A 16677-nucleotide genomic window follows, 5' to 3' on the forward strand; every position below is an offset into this window, starting at 1 on the left:
CAAGACAACATTTGATCTTTCAGAGACGCATTAAGACAGCTGCTAAATCTTGGTGAAAAATCAAAGATAATATGCCCGTGAGACACTTTCATCTGCACTGACCAAATATACAGGCTACAGGATTACATTAATTGTACAATATCAAAAGCAAGGCACAACTACACTGAGAAAGTGCAACATCCAATGATAATGAGAAACAAGTGAAAATTTTGGCAACAACTTGAAGTACTTAGATATTTTGTAACAAATGTAGAATGGGTTCAAAGCAGTTACCAGAGTGGCTATATTGAAACCCAGCACATATGGTCATATTTGACTAATCAATATTGGGGGTGTTCATCTACTCAAAGAGCCATCCCTACTAATACTGTGCTTAAAAGGGTGTATTGGATATTTTGATTTTGGCCTCTTTTTTAATATATTAATGTGAACCACCTTGTCTCAAAGTGTGTGTGTGTGTGTGTGTGTGTGTGTGTGTGTGTGTGTGTGTGTGTGTGTGTGTGTGTGTGTGTGTGTGTGTGTGTGTGTGTGTGTGTGTGTGTGTGTGTGTGTGTGTGTGTGTGTGTGTGTGTGTCTCTTCGCTCATTAATATATCTTTCTATGGAACTCTTTATATTGAAGTCATCTGCGAATTGTAATTAGTGAAACAATACTTGACCACCTGCTATTATATTTGTACCTAAAAACATTTTGAGTTCAGGTAAGTTATTCTACCTGGTTTTCCTTTTGTGCTTTCTTATGAATAAAAACTTCCTTCACCTACAGATCGAGTCTTAAACGCACTTTGAATAGTTACAGTGAGAAAGCGGAGTTGAAGTGACCATCTGATTAGCTATGATCGTGTTGAACAACAGAGCAGGATCAACGGTCCAATGCCCTATTCTCCTCCTGATTCAAATGCTTATTTTAATCCGTAAATTAATCGAAGTTATAAACTCAAAATAAAATAATTCTGCACATTAAGCAGCAAGCCAGCATCTTTGGGAAGATAACCATGACTTTCAGATTAATAACTTTGCAGCAGACCTGACAAAAGTAAAAAATAAGAACATTTATATCAGAGAACGAGGGAGGTAAGGACAGAACAAAAATCTATGAAAGAGCAAAGATCAGAGCAGATTTAACGACAATTCAATGCTCAATCCATAAAATGTAGAATCAGTGCAAATCAAAAGATCAGGTTATTTTGCATTATGTTCAGCCTCACAGGAATAGTACAGGATGCCAAAGATGAAGTGACAAGTCATTAGAAGTTCTGAGTTGCAAAGTGAACAAAGATATGGCAAAGCAGTTATTCAATCAAATCACATTTTCCCAATGTCAAGGTGATCATAATGTGAGATTGATGACAGTATATAACAATTTAAAGTCCTATAAATGAATTGCTGCTGTTTAGGGGAATTGAGGGTTATAAAGAGAAGGCAGGTAGGCCAGATCAGCCATGATCTTATTGAATGGCAGAGCAGGGCTCGACAGTCCAGATGGCCTAATCCTGCTCCTATTTTTTATGTTCTTATGGATGGCTTTAACTAAGTAAAAGTTGCATCACCTGCAACAGCATTCAAAATGTTCTGTGAAAAAAGAATGCCAATGGAAACGGGAATGTTGCATTTGCTTTCTTTCTAATTTACACACTCTCCAAGCAGATTTCAGACATCAAATTCACAATTTCATGCATAGCCTGTAATCAAGCTCATTGATGTCACAGGCATGCAGATACACCCATATTTCCTGAACACCTGCACTCACCCATATCTTCCTGCCACCTTAACAGTGATAGATTACTTCTTGTCCTCACCTACCACACCCCATGAGTATCTACATCCAACACATCATCCCCCAGAACTTCCACCACCTTTAATGGAACCCTTTCATTATCTCTCTGTCTCTCCACTTTCCACAGGAATTGTCCCCTCTATGTTTCCCTTGCCCATTTCTCCCTCCACACTAATCTCCCTCACAGCACGCATCCCTGGAAGCGGCCAAAGTAGTACATCTATCCAATCACCTCCTCCCTCACCTTCAAGCAGGTCCACAAACCTAAAACAGGTCCTTTTCAGGTGAGGCCAACACTTCACCTGCAAATCTGCTGGAGTCACCTGTTATGGCCCAGTGCTCCCAATAAAGCCTCCTCAACATTGGTCAGATCGGTCATAAATTGGGGGACCGTTTCATTCGAGCACCTCCACTCCATCTGCCAAAAGCAGAACTTCCTGGTGGCCATTTTATTTCCAATTCCCATTCTGACATGTCAGTCCATGCCCTACTCTTGTGCTATCCTCAGGGTGGAAGAGCACCAAAAAACTTGAAAAAGCAGCAAGTTTTTCAACTGGAGTCATTGACTGGAGTACTGCGTAGATGCAACAGGAGCGATCCTGTGCAGGTCCAACAAAGATTTTCGACGGGAAACCCAGTCTCTATTAAAGAGAGGTACCACCTAGTGGACTGGTCATCATCAGCATAATCTGAGGCACTACAGTCAGGCTTTGGCTCAACAAGACCAGCGAGGACAGTCCAAGGCAAGGTAAGTAGGTGAGTTCATTCCTTATTTAAATCTTGAGAGAATAGTGGTTATGTCTACAGAGCCAGTGTTCTGTTCTGTGTGTCAGATGTGGGATTTCCAGGAGACTCTCACCCTCCCCCATGGTGCACCAGGTGCATCGAGATGCAGCTCCTTAGAGACCACGTTAGGGAACTAGAGCTGCAGCTCAATGACCCTCGGCCTGTTTGGGAAGGTGAAGCAGAAGGGAACAGGAGCAACAAAATAGGGAATTCGGTGGATGCGAAAAGGAAACACGGATGGTAGTTTGCCTCCCAGGTGCCAGGGTCCAAGTTGTTTCTGGGCATGTCCAGAATATCCAGAAAAAGGAGGTGAGCAGCCAAAAGGTATGAAGAATACAGGGAGTTAGGAAGGAAGCTGAGAAGCAGGACCTCAAGGGTAGTAATCTCCGGACTGCTGCCTGTGCCACGCGACAGTAAAGATAGGAATAGAATGAGATGGCAGATAAATGCATGGCTGAAGAACTGCAGCAGGGGGCAGGGATTCAGATTTCTAGATAATTGGGAACTCTTCTGTGGCAGGTGGGACCTGTACAAAAGGGACGGGTTGCACTTGAATCCGAAGGGAACCAATATTCTTGTGGGCAGATTTACCAGAGCTGTTGGGACTGGTTTAAACTAATATGGCAGGCGAATGGGAACCAGTATGATAAGAGCCGAGGATGAGCCAGCAGGTTTACAAGTAGTTAATGGATGTAACATGAATGTAAGGAAGGACAAACCACTGACTGTGTACAAAATGCAGACAGAGCAAAGAGTTGAACTGTACCACAGAGGAAAAGATCATAAAGGCAAAGAATGCAGGACTGAAGGTGCTGTGTTTAAATGTGCATTCCGCATAAGGTGGATGAACTCGTGGCACAATTAGAGACTGGTTGGTATGACATTGTGGATATCACTGAGTCTTGACGGAAAGGCGGCCATAGTTGGGAACTTAACATCAAAAGATATACTTTGGATCGAAAGGAGAGGCAGGAGGGCATGGGCATGGTGTGGTTCTATTGGTAGGAGATGGAATTACATCTTTAGAAAGAGGTGACATAGGGTCAGAGAATACTGAATCTTTGTGGATGTCATTAAGAAATTGCAAAGATAAAAAACACCATTATAGAAACTGTACATAGACCTCCAAGTAGTAGCCAAGACACAGGGTTGAGATTGCAAAGGGAGCTGGAAAGGGCATGTTATAAAGGTAATGACACAACTGTAATGGGGCACTTCAATATACAGGGGGATTAGGAAAATAGGTTGGTGTTAGATCGCAAGAGAGGGTATTTGTTGAATGCTTAGGAGATGGCTTTTTAGAGCAGCTTGTGCTTGAGTCTACTCAGGGAAAGGCTGCCTTAGATTGAGTGTTGTGTAATAACCTAGATCTTATAAAGAAGCTTAATGTAAAGGAAACCTTAGGACATAGTGATCATAATATGATTGAATTCATACTGCAATTTGAGAGGAAGAAGCATACGTCACATGCATTCATCATGTCCCTTCAAGAATTTCTTGACTCTGACAAGGTCTCAGAGGACTGGTAGATTACAAATGTCACTCCGCTCTTTAAAAAGGTAGGAACGCAAAATAAAGGAAATTATAGGGCAGTTAGTCTAACCTCAGTGGTTAGGAAAGTGTTGGAGTCTATTATTAAGGATGAAATTTCAAGGTACTTGGAGACTAATGATAAAATAAATCAAAGTCAGCATGGTTTCTCTAAAGGGAAATCTGACAAACGCATTTAGAGTTCTTTGAGAAAGGAACAAGCAGCATGGACAAAGGAGAGGCAATGGATGTCATTTACTTGGATTTTCAGAAGGCATTTGATAAGGTGTCACATATGAGGCTATTTAAGATAAAACCCTATGGTGTTACTGGAGAGATACTAGCATGGATAATATAATGGCTGACTGGCAGAAAGCAGCAAGTGGGAATGAAAGGAGCTTTTTCTGATTGGCTGCTGGTGACTAGTGGTATTCCTCAGGAGTCCGTATTGGGACCCCTGCTTTTCACATTGTTTGTCAATGATTTAGATAATGGAATTGATGGCTTTGTGGCAAAGTTTGCGGATGATACGAAGATAGGTGAAGAGGTAGGTAATGCTGAAGAAGCAATGCGATTGCAGCAGGACTTAAGTCAAATTAGAAGAATGGGCAAAAAAGTGGCAGATTGGATACAGTGTTGGAAATGTATGATAATGCATTTTAGTTAAAAGAACAATAGTGCAGACTATTACCTAAATGGGGAGAAGGTTCAAACATCAGAGGTACAGGAGTCCTTGTGTAACATTCCCAAAAGGTTAATTTACAGGTTGAGTCTGTGGAAAAGAAGTCAAATGCAATGTTGGCATTTATTTCAAGGGGAATAGAATATAAAAGCAAGGAGATAATGCTGAGCCTTTACTAGTCAGGCCCTACTTGGACTACTGTCAGCAGTTTTGGGCCCGTATCTCAGAAAGGATGTGTTGTCACTGGAGAGAGTCTAGAGGAGGTTCACAAGGATGATTCTAAGAATGAAGGGATTAACATATGAGGAGTAAACACAAAGTACACTGCAGATGCTGTGGTCAAATCAAGACGTACAAACAAGCTGGATGAACTCAGCAGGTCGGGCAGCATCGGTTGAAATGAGCAGTCAACATTTCGGGCCGAGACCAGAAGTCCTGACGAAGGGTCTCAGCTCGAAGCGTTGACTGCTCATTTCAACGGCTGCTGCCTGACCTGCTGAGTTCATCCAGCTTATTTGTACGTCAACATATGAGGAGTGTTTGGCAGCTTTGGGCTTGTACTCACTCGAATTTAGAAGAATGCTTGGGGATCTCATTGAAACCTACCGAATGTTGAAAGGAATAGATAAGGTGGGTATGGAGAGGATGTTTCCTACAGTGGGGGCATCCAGAACTACAGTGCACAGCCTCAAAATTGAGGGTGATCCTACAGCCAGAGAGTAGTAAATCCGTGGAATGCTCTGCCACAAACTGCAGTGGAAGCCAAGTCTGTGGGTATATTTAAGGTGAAAGTTGATCATTTCCTGATCGGTCAGGGCATCAAAGGATATAGCAAGAAGGCAAATGTATGGGGTTGTGAGAGATCTGGAATCAACCATGATGGAATGGTGGACCAAACTCAATGGGCAGACTGGCCTATTTCCGTTCCTGTCTTATATTCTATCTGGGTAGCCTCCAACCTGGTAGGATGAATATAGCTTTCTCCTTCTGGTAAACAAATCCCTCCTCCGCTCCTCTTCCCCACTCTGGTTCTTACCTCTTTCTCAGCTGCCTATCACTTCTCTCTGGTCCCCTCCACTTTCCCTTTCTTCTATGGTCCACTCTGCTCTATCTGATTCCTTGCTCTGCAGACCTTTGCTTATCCTTCCTGCCTGGCTTCACCCTTCTAGCTAGCCTACTTCCCCTCCCTGCCTTGTTATTCTGGCTTTCCCTTCCCATCCAGTCCTGAAGGGTATCAGCCCAAAACACCGACTGTTTATTCATTTCCATGGATGCTGCCTAACATGCTGAGTTCTCCAGCATTTTGTGTTATGTTGCTTAGGATTTCCAGCATCTGCAGAATTTCTCATGTTTGGATAGCAGTAACAGGATCGGTCCGAGTCAGCATGGATTTACGAAGGGGAAATCATGCTTGACTAATCTTCTGGAATTTTTTGAGGATGTAACTATGAAAATGGACAAGGGAGAGCCAGTGGATGTACTGTACCTGGACTTTCAGAAAGCCTTTGATAAGGTCCCACATAGGAGATTAGTGGGCAAAATTAGAGCACATGGTATTGGGGGTAGGGTACTGACATGGATAGAAAATTGGTTGGCAGACAGGAAATAAAGAGTTGGGATTAACGGGTCCTTTTCAGAATGGGAGGCAGTGACTAGTGGGGTACCACAAGGCTCAGTGCTGGGGTGGCAGCTGTTTACAATATACATTAATGATTTACAAGAAGGGATTAAAAGTAACATTAGCAAATTTGCAGAAAACACAAAGCTAGGTGGTAGTGTGAAATATGAGGAGAATGCAGCGTGACTTGGACAGGTTGGGTGAGTGGGCAGATGCATTGCAGATGCAGTTTAATGTGGATAAATGTGAGGTTATCCACTTTGGTGGCAAGAACAGGAAGGCAGATTACTATCTGAATGGTGTCCAGTTAGGAAAAGGGGAAGTACAACGAGATCTAGGTGTCCTTGTTCATCGTCACTGAAAGTAAGCATGTAGGTACAGCAGACAGTGAAGAAAGCTAATGGCATGTTGGCCTTCATAACAAGGGGAGTTGAGTATAGGAGCAAAGAGGTCCTTCTGCAGTTGTACAGGGCCTTGGAGGGGTGAGAGCACACCTGGAGTATTGTGTGCAGTTTTGGTCTCCAAATTTGAGGAAGGACATTCTTGCTATTGAGGGAGTGCAGCGTAGGTTCACGAGATTAATTCCCGGGATGCTGAGACTGTCATATGTTGAAAGATTAGAGCGACTGGGCTTGTATACACTGGAATTTAGAAGGATGAGAGGGGATCTGCTTGAAACATATAAGATTATTAAGGGATTGGACATGCTACAGGCAGAAAACATGTTCCCAATGTTGGGGGAGTCCAGAACCAGAGGCCACAGTTTAAGAATAAGGGGTAGGCCATTTAGAACAGAGTTGAGGAAAAACTTTTTCACCCAGAGAGTTGTGGATCTGTGGAATGCTCTGCCTCAGAAGGCAGTGGAGGCCAATTCTCTGGATGCTTTGAAGAAAGAGTTAGATAGAGCTCTTAAAGATAGCGGAGTCAAGGGATATGGGGAGAAGGCAGGAATGGGGTACTGATTGTGGATGATCAGCCATGATCACAGTGAATAGCAGTGCTGGCTCAAAGGGCCGAATGGCCTATTCCTGCACCTATTGTCTATACATATAGAGGGTATAAAGGCTACAAAATCAGCTTTATTGCAGTAGCAGCACAGTATATTACAAGGGCAAACACAGATTAACATAAATGTTAATTAAGTCGCACTTTATTACACATGTACAAAATAAACAATGGCACCACTTCAGGACTTAGGTGAGAGAAATTAGAAGTTGACAAACCTTCAGGTTGGAAGCAGTGACTCTGTAGTATTACCTCTCTCAGTCACATTAGTTACTGTGTGTAGTAAAGGCACAAATGCAAGATCAGAGTTCAAGTACATGCATGTCACCATATACTACCCTTAGATTCACTTTCTTGCAGGCATTCACAGTAAATACAAAAACAGAATCAAGGAAATGGCACACGCCAAATATGGACAATCAACGTGCAAAAGACACACTCTGCAAATACAAAAAAACAAAAGTAATAAATACATACACAATAATTATCAAAAACATGAGTTTATACAGTCCTCAAAAGTAAATCTATTGATTTAACTATCTAAATATTAAACAGGTTTTAATTTCAAAATAAAACAAAATTTTATTTTTATTCAAATACTAGAAAGAATTTTCGTTATATCTGCCAAGATGCACTTTAAGACAGAAAAACTGTCAAATCCCATGTGCTAATAACATTAAAAAAGATGCCTTCCCAATGTTGAACTGGTTTTTTTGAAAGATTTAACTGCTCAAGACTTTATTTGATCTGAAGCACTGCATGGAAAGTTTTTAGTAGCAAGAGAATAACTAAAAATTGATAAAATGTTCCTGCAGTGAGCCATGCACTCACACAGCAGGTTCCAGATGTTCAACATTTTTGACAGCAGTATGGAAAAATTTACTGTTAGTCTAGAGAAATTTAATATCGCCATTCTTGTCATTTCCCTCATAGCTATTAGAAAAGGGCTGCCTAAGTTATAAAGCAGGGTTTATAATTTTAAAAAAGGCATAATATCGACATTTGTCCATGACTGAAATTTTAGATGTTTCCATATGGTTTTGAACAAAGGAGGCAAAAGAAAACATTATGTTCACATAAACTATATTTTAATTAATTTTATAAAATGAAATCAGAACCACAGAGCACATATTTATTGGATTCCGAGAAACCAGGAAACTAATGGTGCAGCTAAACTATGGTGTTAATAAAACACAAACTTACAACATGTTCTAAAATTCCATCTCACATGTTTAATGCAATGCACAATATTTGGCTGCAAGTTTGTGATGCTATTCTCGAAGTTTTCCAAACAAAGTAACTTTTTATAAATTCTCACCTCAGACAGGAGCTGGCCACAATTTCTGGCATCAGGTAAGATTATGTGGCATCTGAAGAATAATTCTCAAACTGGATACAAATTTGCTTTTACTTTCTCATTTGAAAAAGTTGCAATTATTACAACTTTTAATAGGAAGAAATGGTACTTATTGAAAGCAACTCATCACAATTATTAGATAAAAGCTGCAGCAGCCATCACAAACTCAATTGAATTACTCAGCTATTTAAAGGATATTTAACAAGAGTAATAATACATATAATTTAATGTAAAAGCTACAGTTTAAATAGTTGAAGATTTTTTATTTGTACTTATCAGTTCAGTTCAACAAACAAAGTATCACAGTGGGTCAAGAACTACACTTCAGCAGTAAAATAGAAACAAAATGCTGGAAGTTCTCAGTAATTCAGTTCATGGCTGGTTCTGTAATACCACTTTGACCAGTGAAGTTCACATTGCAAGCTGTGACATCACACCTGAACCGGAAGTGTGCAAATGGCACAATGGCTTGATCATTTGTAACAGACTTTATATTCCTGAAATGCATAAATTAGGATCCAATGGTCAGCTTTTAAGCACTAACTGAAACACAAGTGAAAATAGCTCAGTTCATTCAATCAGATCTTGAATTACCCGTTAGAAATACTCCACTGCACTGCAAGTAGGATTGATCACCCCATCTCACCCCAAGCATTCATGTTTTGGTCATCCAATCAATCTGGCCAAGCAGCTGGAGAGAAGCATAAACAAGGCCTGAAGATTGATGAGGTTTCAGAATCGATCTGACACACACTTTGGATGCATCCAAATTTTAATTTAATATTCAATTGCTTTCTGTATTTTTAAAGGACTTTTCAAGTTACAAAGCAGAACAAGATTTATATTGTGTTCATAAGCCTGGTTTGTTGCTTCTGGAGAACTATCAGTTATTTGTTTAAATTTATTTTAAGTTATTTTGAAACACACTTAACATTTGCTAAAATTTGCCCTAATGCATGTCAAAAATTCTTTATGAAATCCAATGTACCCATTCTGCGTATCAAACTGTGCTGTTCAATTCCTTTCCGATCAGGAAGAACAAGTTAATGCATCCTACTTGAAGAAAATATGTATTCTAGTGCTCATAATATATGCATACTTAAATGCATAATGCATTCAAAATGAAAATGAATCCTATTTACATTTAAATTTCATCAAATCTGATTAAGTGAAGAGGGTTGAGAAGGCATCACTGAAATGTTACCAATTGTGTAGAATTTTTAGAAATAAGCACTGGTTAATTTAAGTATTTAAACTGGAAATGGATTATTGATGTAAATTAATATGTGCAACATCTTCTATTTCAGCACTGGGGAAAAAAACAAAATAGCAAATAAGCATAGTCCCATACAGACAATGGTGACAGAAATTAAAGTAGTAAGTGAAAATCTGGTTGAACTTTTATACTTGCGTTCATTACAGAAAAGAATTAGAAATGAAGGAGGTACAACTGCCTGAAGTACCTTAATCATCAATATCACTTCAGAAGATAATACAGAAATTGAAGAGAATTAACTGGACAAGTTCCCCTGATCTGATATCCTGTATCCACGGGTTCTATAAGAGGTGGCGAGAGATAGTGCTCGCTTTGTGATGAACTACCAAATTTTCTCAGATTCTGGAATAGACTCAACAGGAAGCTGGCAAATGTTGTATTGTTATTTAAGAAAAGAGAATAAAAGAACCAAAGACCAGTTAGTTTGACATCTTCTGGCAGCAACGTTCTGGAATCCATTATTTAGGACAAAGCAGCAAGGCACTTGGAAAATTGTGGTCTGATAGAGTCAACATAGCCTTCTGAAGGGAAAATCATGTATAACAAACCAAATATTTTCAAAGCGTATAACCCTGGGGATAACTAATGGGTAAACAGTATTGGTAATGTATTTGGATTTTCAAAAATTATTTGAAGGTGGTTTCACACAAACAGTTGCTGCATAAAGACTCAGGGGACTGGGCTGGGAATAACATAATGGTAGAGTGAGGATTGGTTAAACGACAGGAAACAATCAGAATAATAGATCGCATTCAGCAGACACCAGTCCAGGACTTTCGCATCACAATTTAAATTGATGATTTGAAATGAAAAGATTGTATAATGTATCCAATTTTGCTGATATAACAAAACTAGATGGAAAAGGAGCAGCAGGGAGAGTGTGAGGGTCTGCAAAAGATTACAGTCAGGATATATAAGTAAGCAAGGTAGTGGCAGATAGAGTGTAATGTGATGAAAATGGAGAGGGCATATGTTTTGATTGGGGAAAAAATTAGGAAAAGTTTAAACATGGAGAAACTAGTAAAATGTTGGTGAACTGGGGTATTAATTTGTGCTGGTTGTCCAGGAGGAGAAATTAAATATGCAAGAAATTAGTATGACAGTGGATAGGAGGTAGGAAGGATCTGGAATACAAAAGTAAGCAAATCTCATTGAGACCATACAGGGCTTTTGTATCATCCCTGGATACAGTACTCAATAGAAACAGCATGTACAATTTTTGCCTCTGCATCCAAATGAAGATTTTCTTCCCGAACACAATAGATTTATGAGATTGATTCCATGGTTGGAGGTCGGTTCCTATGAGAGATCAAATTACATTGTACCATTTGTCATGGAGTTCAGAAAAACAGATTGCCTCGTTGAGATATGCATGATTCTGTGAAGGGTTGACAGAACAGATATCCCTGTATAGGAGGGAGAATGAAATTTGGGTTGAGACCTCTGTCTCAATGTCAGCAAGACCAAGCAGCTGATAATTGACTTCAGGAGCAGGAAACCGGAGGTCCATGAGCTAGTCCTCTGAGGTGGAAATGGCAAATTACTTTAAATTCCTTGCTGATATTATTTCAGTGACCCAGTCCAGGGCCTAGATGCGAATATAATTATGAAAAAAGCATGGCAGCACCCCTACTTCCTTGGAAATTTGTGAAGATTCGGCATGACATCTCAAACTTCGACAAACTTCTATAGATAAGTGATGGGGAGCATACTGACTGACTGAATCATAGTCTGGCATGGAACTGCCAATGCCCTCGAACAGAAAATCCTACAAAAAGTGATGGAAACAGCCCAACTCGTTACGGGTAAAGCCCTTCCACCAATGGACACACCTCCACAGAGCACTGTCACAGGAAAGTAGCGTCCATCATGGACCCGCACCACCCAGGTCATTCTGTCTTCTCACCGCTGCCATCAGGAAGGTGGTACAGGAGTCTCAGGACTCTCACCAGCAGGCTCACAAACAGTTATTACCCCTCAAACATCAGGCTCTTCAGCTTAAGGTAATAATGTCACTCATCTTCACCTACCCCATCATTAAAATGTTCCCACAACCAATGGGCTCACTTTCAAGGACTCTTCATCTTACATTCTCGACACTTATTGCTTATTTATTCAATTACTAATTTCTTTTTGTATTTGCATAGTTTTTTTTTTGCACACTGGTTTAATGGCAAAGTTGGTGCAGACTGTCAAATATTTTATTATGGTTATTATTCTATCATGGATTAATTGAGTATGCCCAAAAGAAAATGAATCTCAGGGTTGTATATGGTGATGTACATGTACTTTGATAATAAAAGCAACACACACAAAATGCTGGTGGAACACAGCAGGCCAGGCAACATCTATAAGGAGAAGCACTGTCGACGTTTCGGGCCGAGACCCCTCGTCAGGACTAACTGAAAGGAAAGATAGTAAGAGATTTGAAAGTAGGAGGGGGAGGGGGAAATGCTTTCTTTCCTTTCAGTTAGTCCTGATGAAGGGTCTCAGCCCGAAACGTCGACAGTGCTTCTCCCTATAGATGCTGCCTGGTCTGCTGTGTTCTACCAGCATTTTGTGTGTGTTGCTTGAATTTCCAGCATCAGCAGATTTCCTTGTATTTACTTTGATAATAAATTTACTTTGAACTTTTAACAAAAGACCACGTTTAGAATGAGGAAGTCAGCCATATTTGACTGAAACAGAGGAGTAAACTGTTCACAGGGTTGTAATTCTTTAAAGGCCTTTGAATACTCATTCTGCATATTTGAGCCTGATTTTTTTTGTTCCGAAATATTGTCCATACTTTCTAATTGTTGACATCAATTTTAAAGCATCCCAACTTTGCTCTTCAAAAGGATTTTCTGAGGCAAACCCTTTGCACAATGCTTCCAAGGGTTTCATGAACATCACACATAGAAGGTCAGTGGAAAGAACTGTGCACATCGGTACGATCTGCACCAATGCTTCTATATTCTGGTCATATATTTTTAAAAATTAATTCCAATTTTCAAAAACTTGAGTATGGCATAAATTTTTGATTCTGCAAACTTGTGAAAGCCTAACTTGGATGATAACGCAACCTGCTTTTCATTATTAATCACTACAGCACTGGTTACTATATCTATTCATCACTCATACATTACTGAGTAGAAAATCCTTTGATAGGGGAGATTTTCAGCTATTTTGATCATATGATTAACTTCATGTTTAATTCCTCCTTGCAACATCCCAAATACTCAAAAACGCCTCACTAAATGTTCATGAATCCTGCCTCCCCATCAACTAACCAACCATGAAGTAAGACTCACTGGTCTATAATTTCTATAATCAAGTTGGAATAAACAAGTTATTATCAGGCTAATGTGATCTGAGTGCAGGTATGTAAGTTTGAGCCCCAATCTGTCTGAGTGAATCAAAGTAATATTACCAAGTCTGTTGATGCTTTGAAGCTATGGGAATGTGAGTAATGGACATACATGAGGCTTCAAGAGACTATTAAGGAGTTAAACAAGCAGAAAACAATTTGGCTGGACTACAATGTGGAAAATATGAGCATATCTGCTTCAGTGGATAAAAGCAGAAGTGCTGGGTATTTTTTTTTAAATGGCAAGGCATTGGGAAATGTTGATGTTGACTTGGACAGGTATTCTTGTACGCAGCTGAAAGCTAACATGCAAACACAGTCATCAATTAGGACTGCAGTTGATTACCTGATCGTTATTGCTACTATTTTTGCGTAAATGAACAATTAATACAATTATGAAGGCCTTGAAGTATTGCTTTCCAAAGGAGAATATATTTGCTACAGAGATAGGGCATAGATTCTTCAAAATGGCACTGAAATGCCAAGTCTATAATGTCAGGAGAGATTGGGTCGGCTAGGTCTCTATTCTCTAGAGTTAAGAGCAAGATTTGAAAGATTGTTCTAGTAGCTGAAAACTACAGAATTAGGGTTCACTATATCAAAGGAGACACAAGGGACCACAGATGCTTGAAACTGCAGCACAAATAATCTGCTGAAGGAAATCAGGTCAAGTAGCATCTGTAGGAGGAAAGGAATTTTGGATCGATACACTACTTCAGGACTACGAGGAGACACACACACACACACACACACACACACACACACACACAGGTGCCGCTAGATGAGCAGAATTCCTCCAGCATTGTTTGTTGCTTCAATCTGTCGAAGTTAGGCGAAGACCAAAACAGGAAGCAGCACCACCAGCCAGATGGTAATAAATCTCTGGAACTTCTGACCTGAAAGAGCTGTGCAAGTTCAATCACTGATTGCATTCAAAACAGAGATCAAAAGATGTTTGAATACTGAAAGAATCAAAGAAATGAACATTTTGTGAAAAGAGGTTAACCAGGAAAACATTGACATGAGGAGCAGACATGAACAGCCAAATGGCCATCTTCAATGAGACCCTACCACCAAACATATCTTTACCTCCCCTCCACTCTCCCTTGGTATCACTTCTGTGATTCTTTTGTCCAGTCATTCCTCCTGGCACTTATCCCTGCAAGCAGAAATGCTACACCTGTCCATTCACCTTCTCTCACACCTCCAAACAGGACCCCAAACAGTCCTTCCAGTCGGAAGGCAGTGCGTTCGATTGTAGCGACTTCTTCAGGGTCAACCAAAGGTTCTTACTGTCGTTTTTAAATGGATTTTTTATGATCACAAAACCCTGTTGGACACTGTTAATGTAGAATGCTGCAAGTCCAATTCACTGATTACTGCTGGATGAGAGGGGAGCTGTGTGGCCTTGGTCGTAGTGAGGATTTGGCCTCAAGTTGAAGTGTCGCCTGTTTAGTCACCCAAGAGAGAAGTATCGGAGTCAGTGCACTCCACTGGAGGTGGTATGGCACTGTGTCCAAGCTACAATCAGTGCCAGCCCCCACGATCACTCGGCAGAAGACAAGCTGTATTGTATTCAACTGCAGACTGCTGCAACATTCATGGACCCAGGGTATTAGACTATTTTCTTTGTGACTGTATTTTACTGCTACCTTATATGTGCTTTCTATCTTATGTGTGCTTGTTATGTTATATTTACCTTGTGCTGTGTGTGACTGATGGTACTGTGGTTTGCTACTTGGCCCCAGAATAATGCTCTTTCGTTTAGCTGTATTCATGGGTATTCCTGTATGGTTGAATGACAACTAAATTTGAACATGAAGCAGGTGAGGCAAAGCTTCATCTGCAAATCTTTTGGGGTCATCTATTATATCCAGTGCTCCTGATGCTGTCTCTTCTACATACGTGACATAGATCGGAGAACCGCTTTGTCCAGCAGCTTCACTTCATCCACAATAAACAGGATTTCCCAGTGGCCAACTATTTTAATTCCAATCCTCATTCTGACATGTCGGTCCATGGCTTCCTCTTCTGCCATTAAGAAGCAACTCTCAGGTTGGTGTAGCAACACCTCACATTCTGTTTAGGTCGCCTCCAACCTGATGCTATGAACATTGATTTCTCCAGCTTCTGGTGATTTGTTCCCCTCCTCTTCTCTCCTCTTCAATTCCCCACTCTGCCCTCCCTAACCTGTTCTCCTGACCTGCCTATCACCTCTTCCTTCCCTTTCTCGGTGATCTACATGATCATGGTCCACTGTTCTCTCCTATCAGATTCCTTCTTCTCCAGCTCTTTATCTTTTCCACCCATCACCTCCCAGTTTCTTATTTCATCACTCACCTTCCCCACCTACTTGGCTTCACCTATTACCTTCTATCTTGTACTCCTTCCCTCTTCCACCACCTTCTTATTCTGCCATCTTACCTCTTCTTTTCTAGACCTGATGAAGGGTCTCAGTTGTCTATTCATTTCCATAGATGCTGCTGACCTGCTGAGTTCCTCCAGCACTTTGTGTGCGTGACTCAGTCCTGCTCTCAGATCTTTTGATAGGCGGAATCAAAGGCCCACGTGTCTCTGAACATCTTTACATGTAAACCTCGGTACTTCACTTTTGCAACAATGATAAAGATGACTCCTACGTGATCTTTGTTTTGTAAAGACCAAACTCAGCAAGAACAGTGTACACTTCCTTTCAATTACTAAATTTTATTAAGAGATGAGAATTGTGCACTATAAAATTAACAACCTTTCTTTAGGGAAGTACACAATATGATTTTCTACATTAATCAAGTTTGCTTTTATGGATGTTAAATATGATCAAGAACTTAGAATCACTAGGCATATACATTTTCACTATGACATTCATCAAGAAAATGAGATATCCCCAGACACCTTTTCAAGCTTTTAGCTGCTGAAGTAGATAATATGGAGTGGGAGCGGGTGGTTGCTGGGGAGAGGAAAAACATTTCAAACAAGTTGCAAAGATACATAAAGCATAAACACTCAAGCTCTACGGTGTCCTGGGTATTCTTGAATTGATAGCTAGGTTACTTTCACATCTGTTAGAAATGAACCTTGATCACAAAAACATTTTACAGAAACCAAAAGAATTAATAACATTGAACTGCAAAGGGAAAGAAACCCCAAAGGAAGCTACTGAGAGCATCACATCACTTCCTATACATCTCAGCAATTCAATGCAGTTTATTCTCCATGGCTTGGGCCTGATACAATCAGGTGCAGACACCTATGACAAGTCTGCAAAACAGATGTCAGGTTTCCTACTAAAGAAATGGAT

General features: G+C 40.3%; 1 protein-coding gene across 8 annotated transcripts in view; it reads right to left on the reverse strand.

Annotated features, from left to right (window-relative positions):
- mpp7a (MAGUK p55 scaffold protein 7a) overlaps nucleotides 1-16677 on the reverse strand; it is a 464536-nt gene that overhangs the window by 260448 nt on the left and 187411 nt on the right. The window lies entirely within an intron of this gene.

Source organism: Hemitrygon akajei, chromosome 8 (genome assembly GCF_048418815.1).
Source record: "Hemitrygon akajei chromosome 8, sHemAka1.3, whole genome shotgun sequence".
Classification (NCBI taxonomy): Eukaryota; Metazoa; Chordata; class Chondrichthyes; order Myliobatiformes; family Dasyatidae; genus Hemitrygon; species Hemitrygon akajei.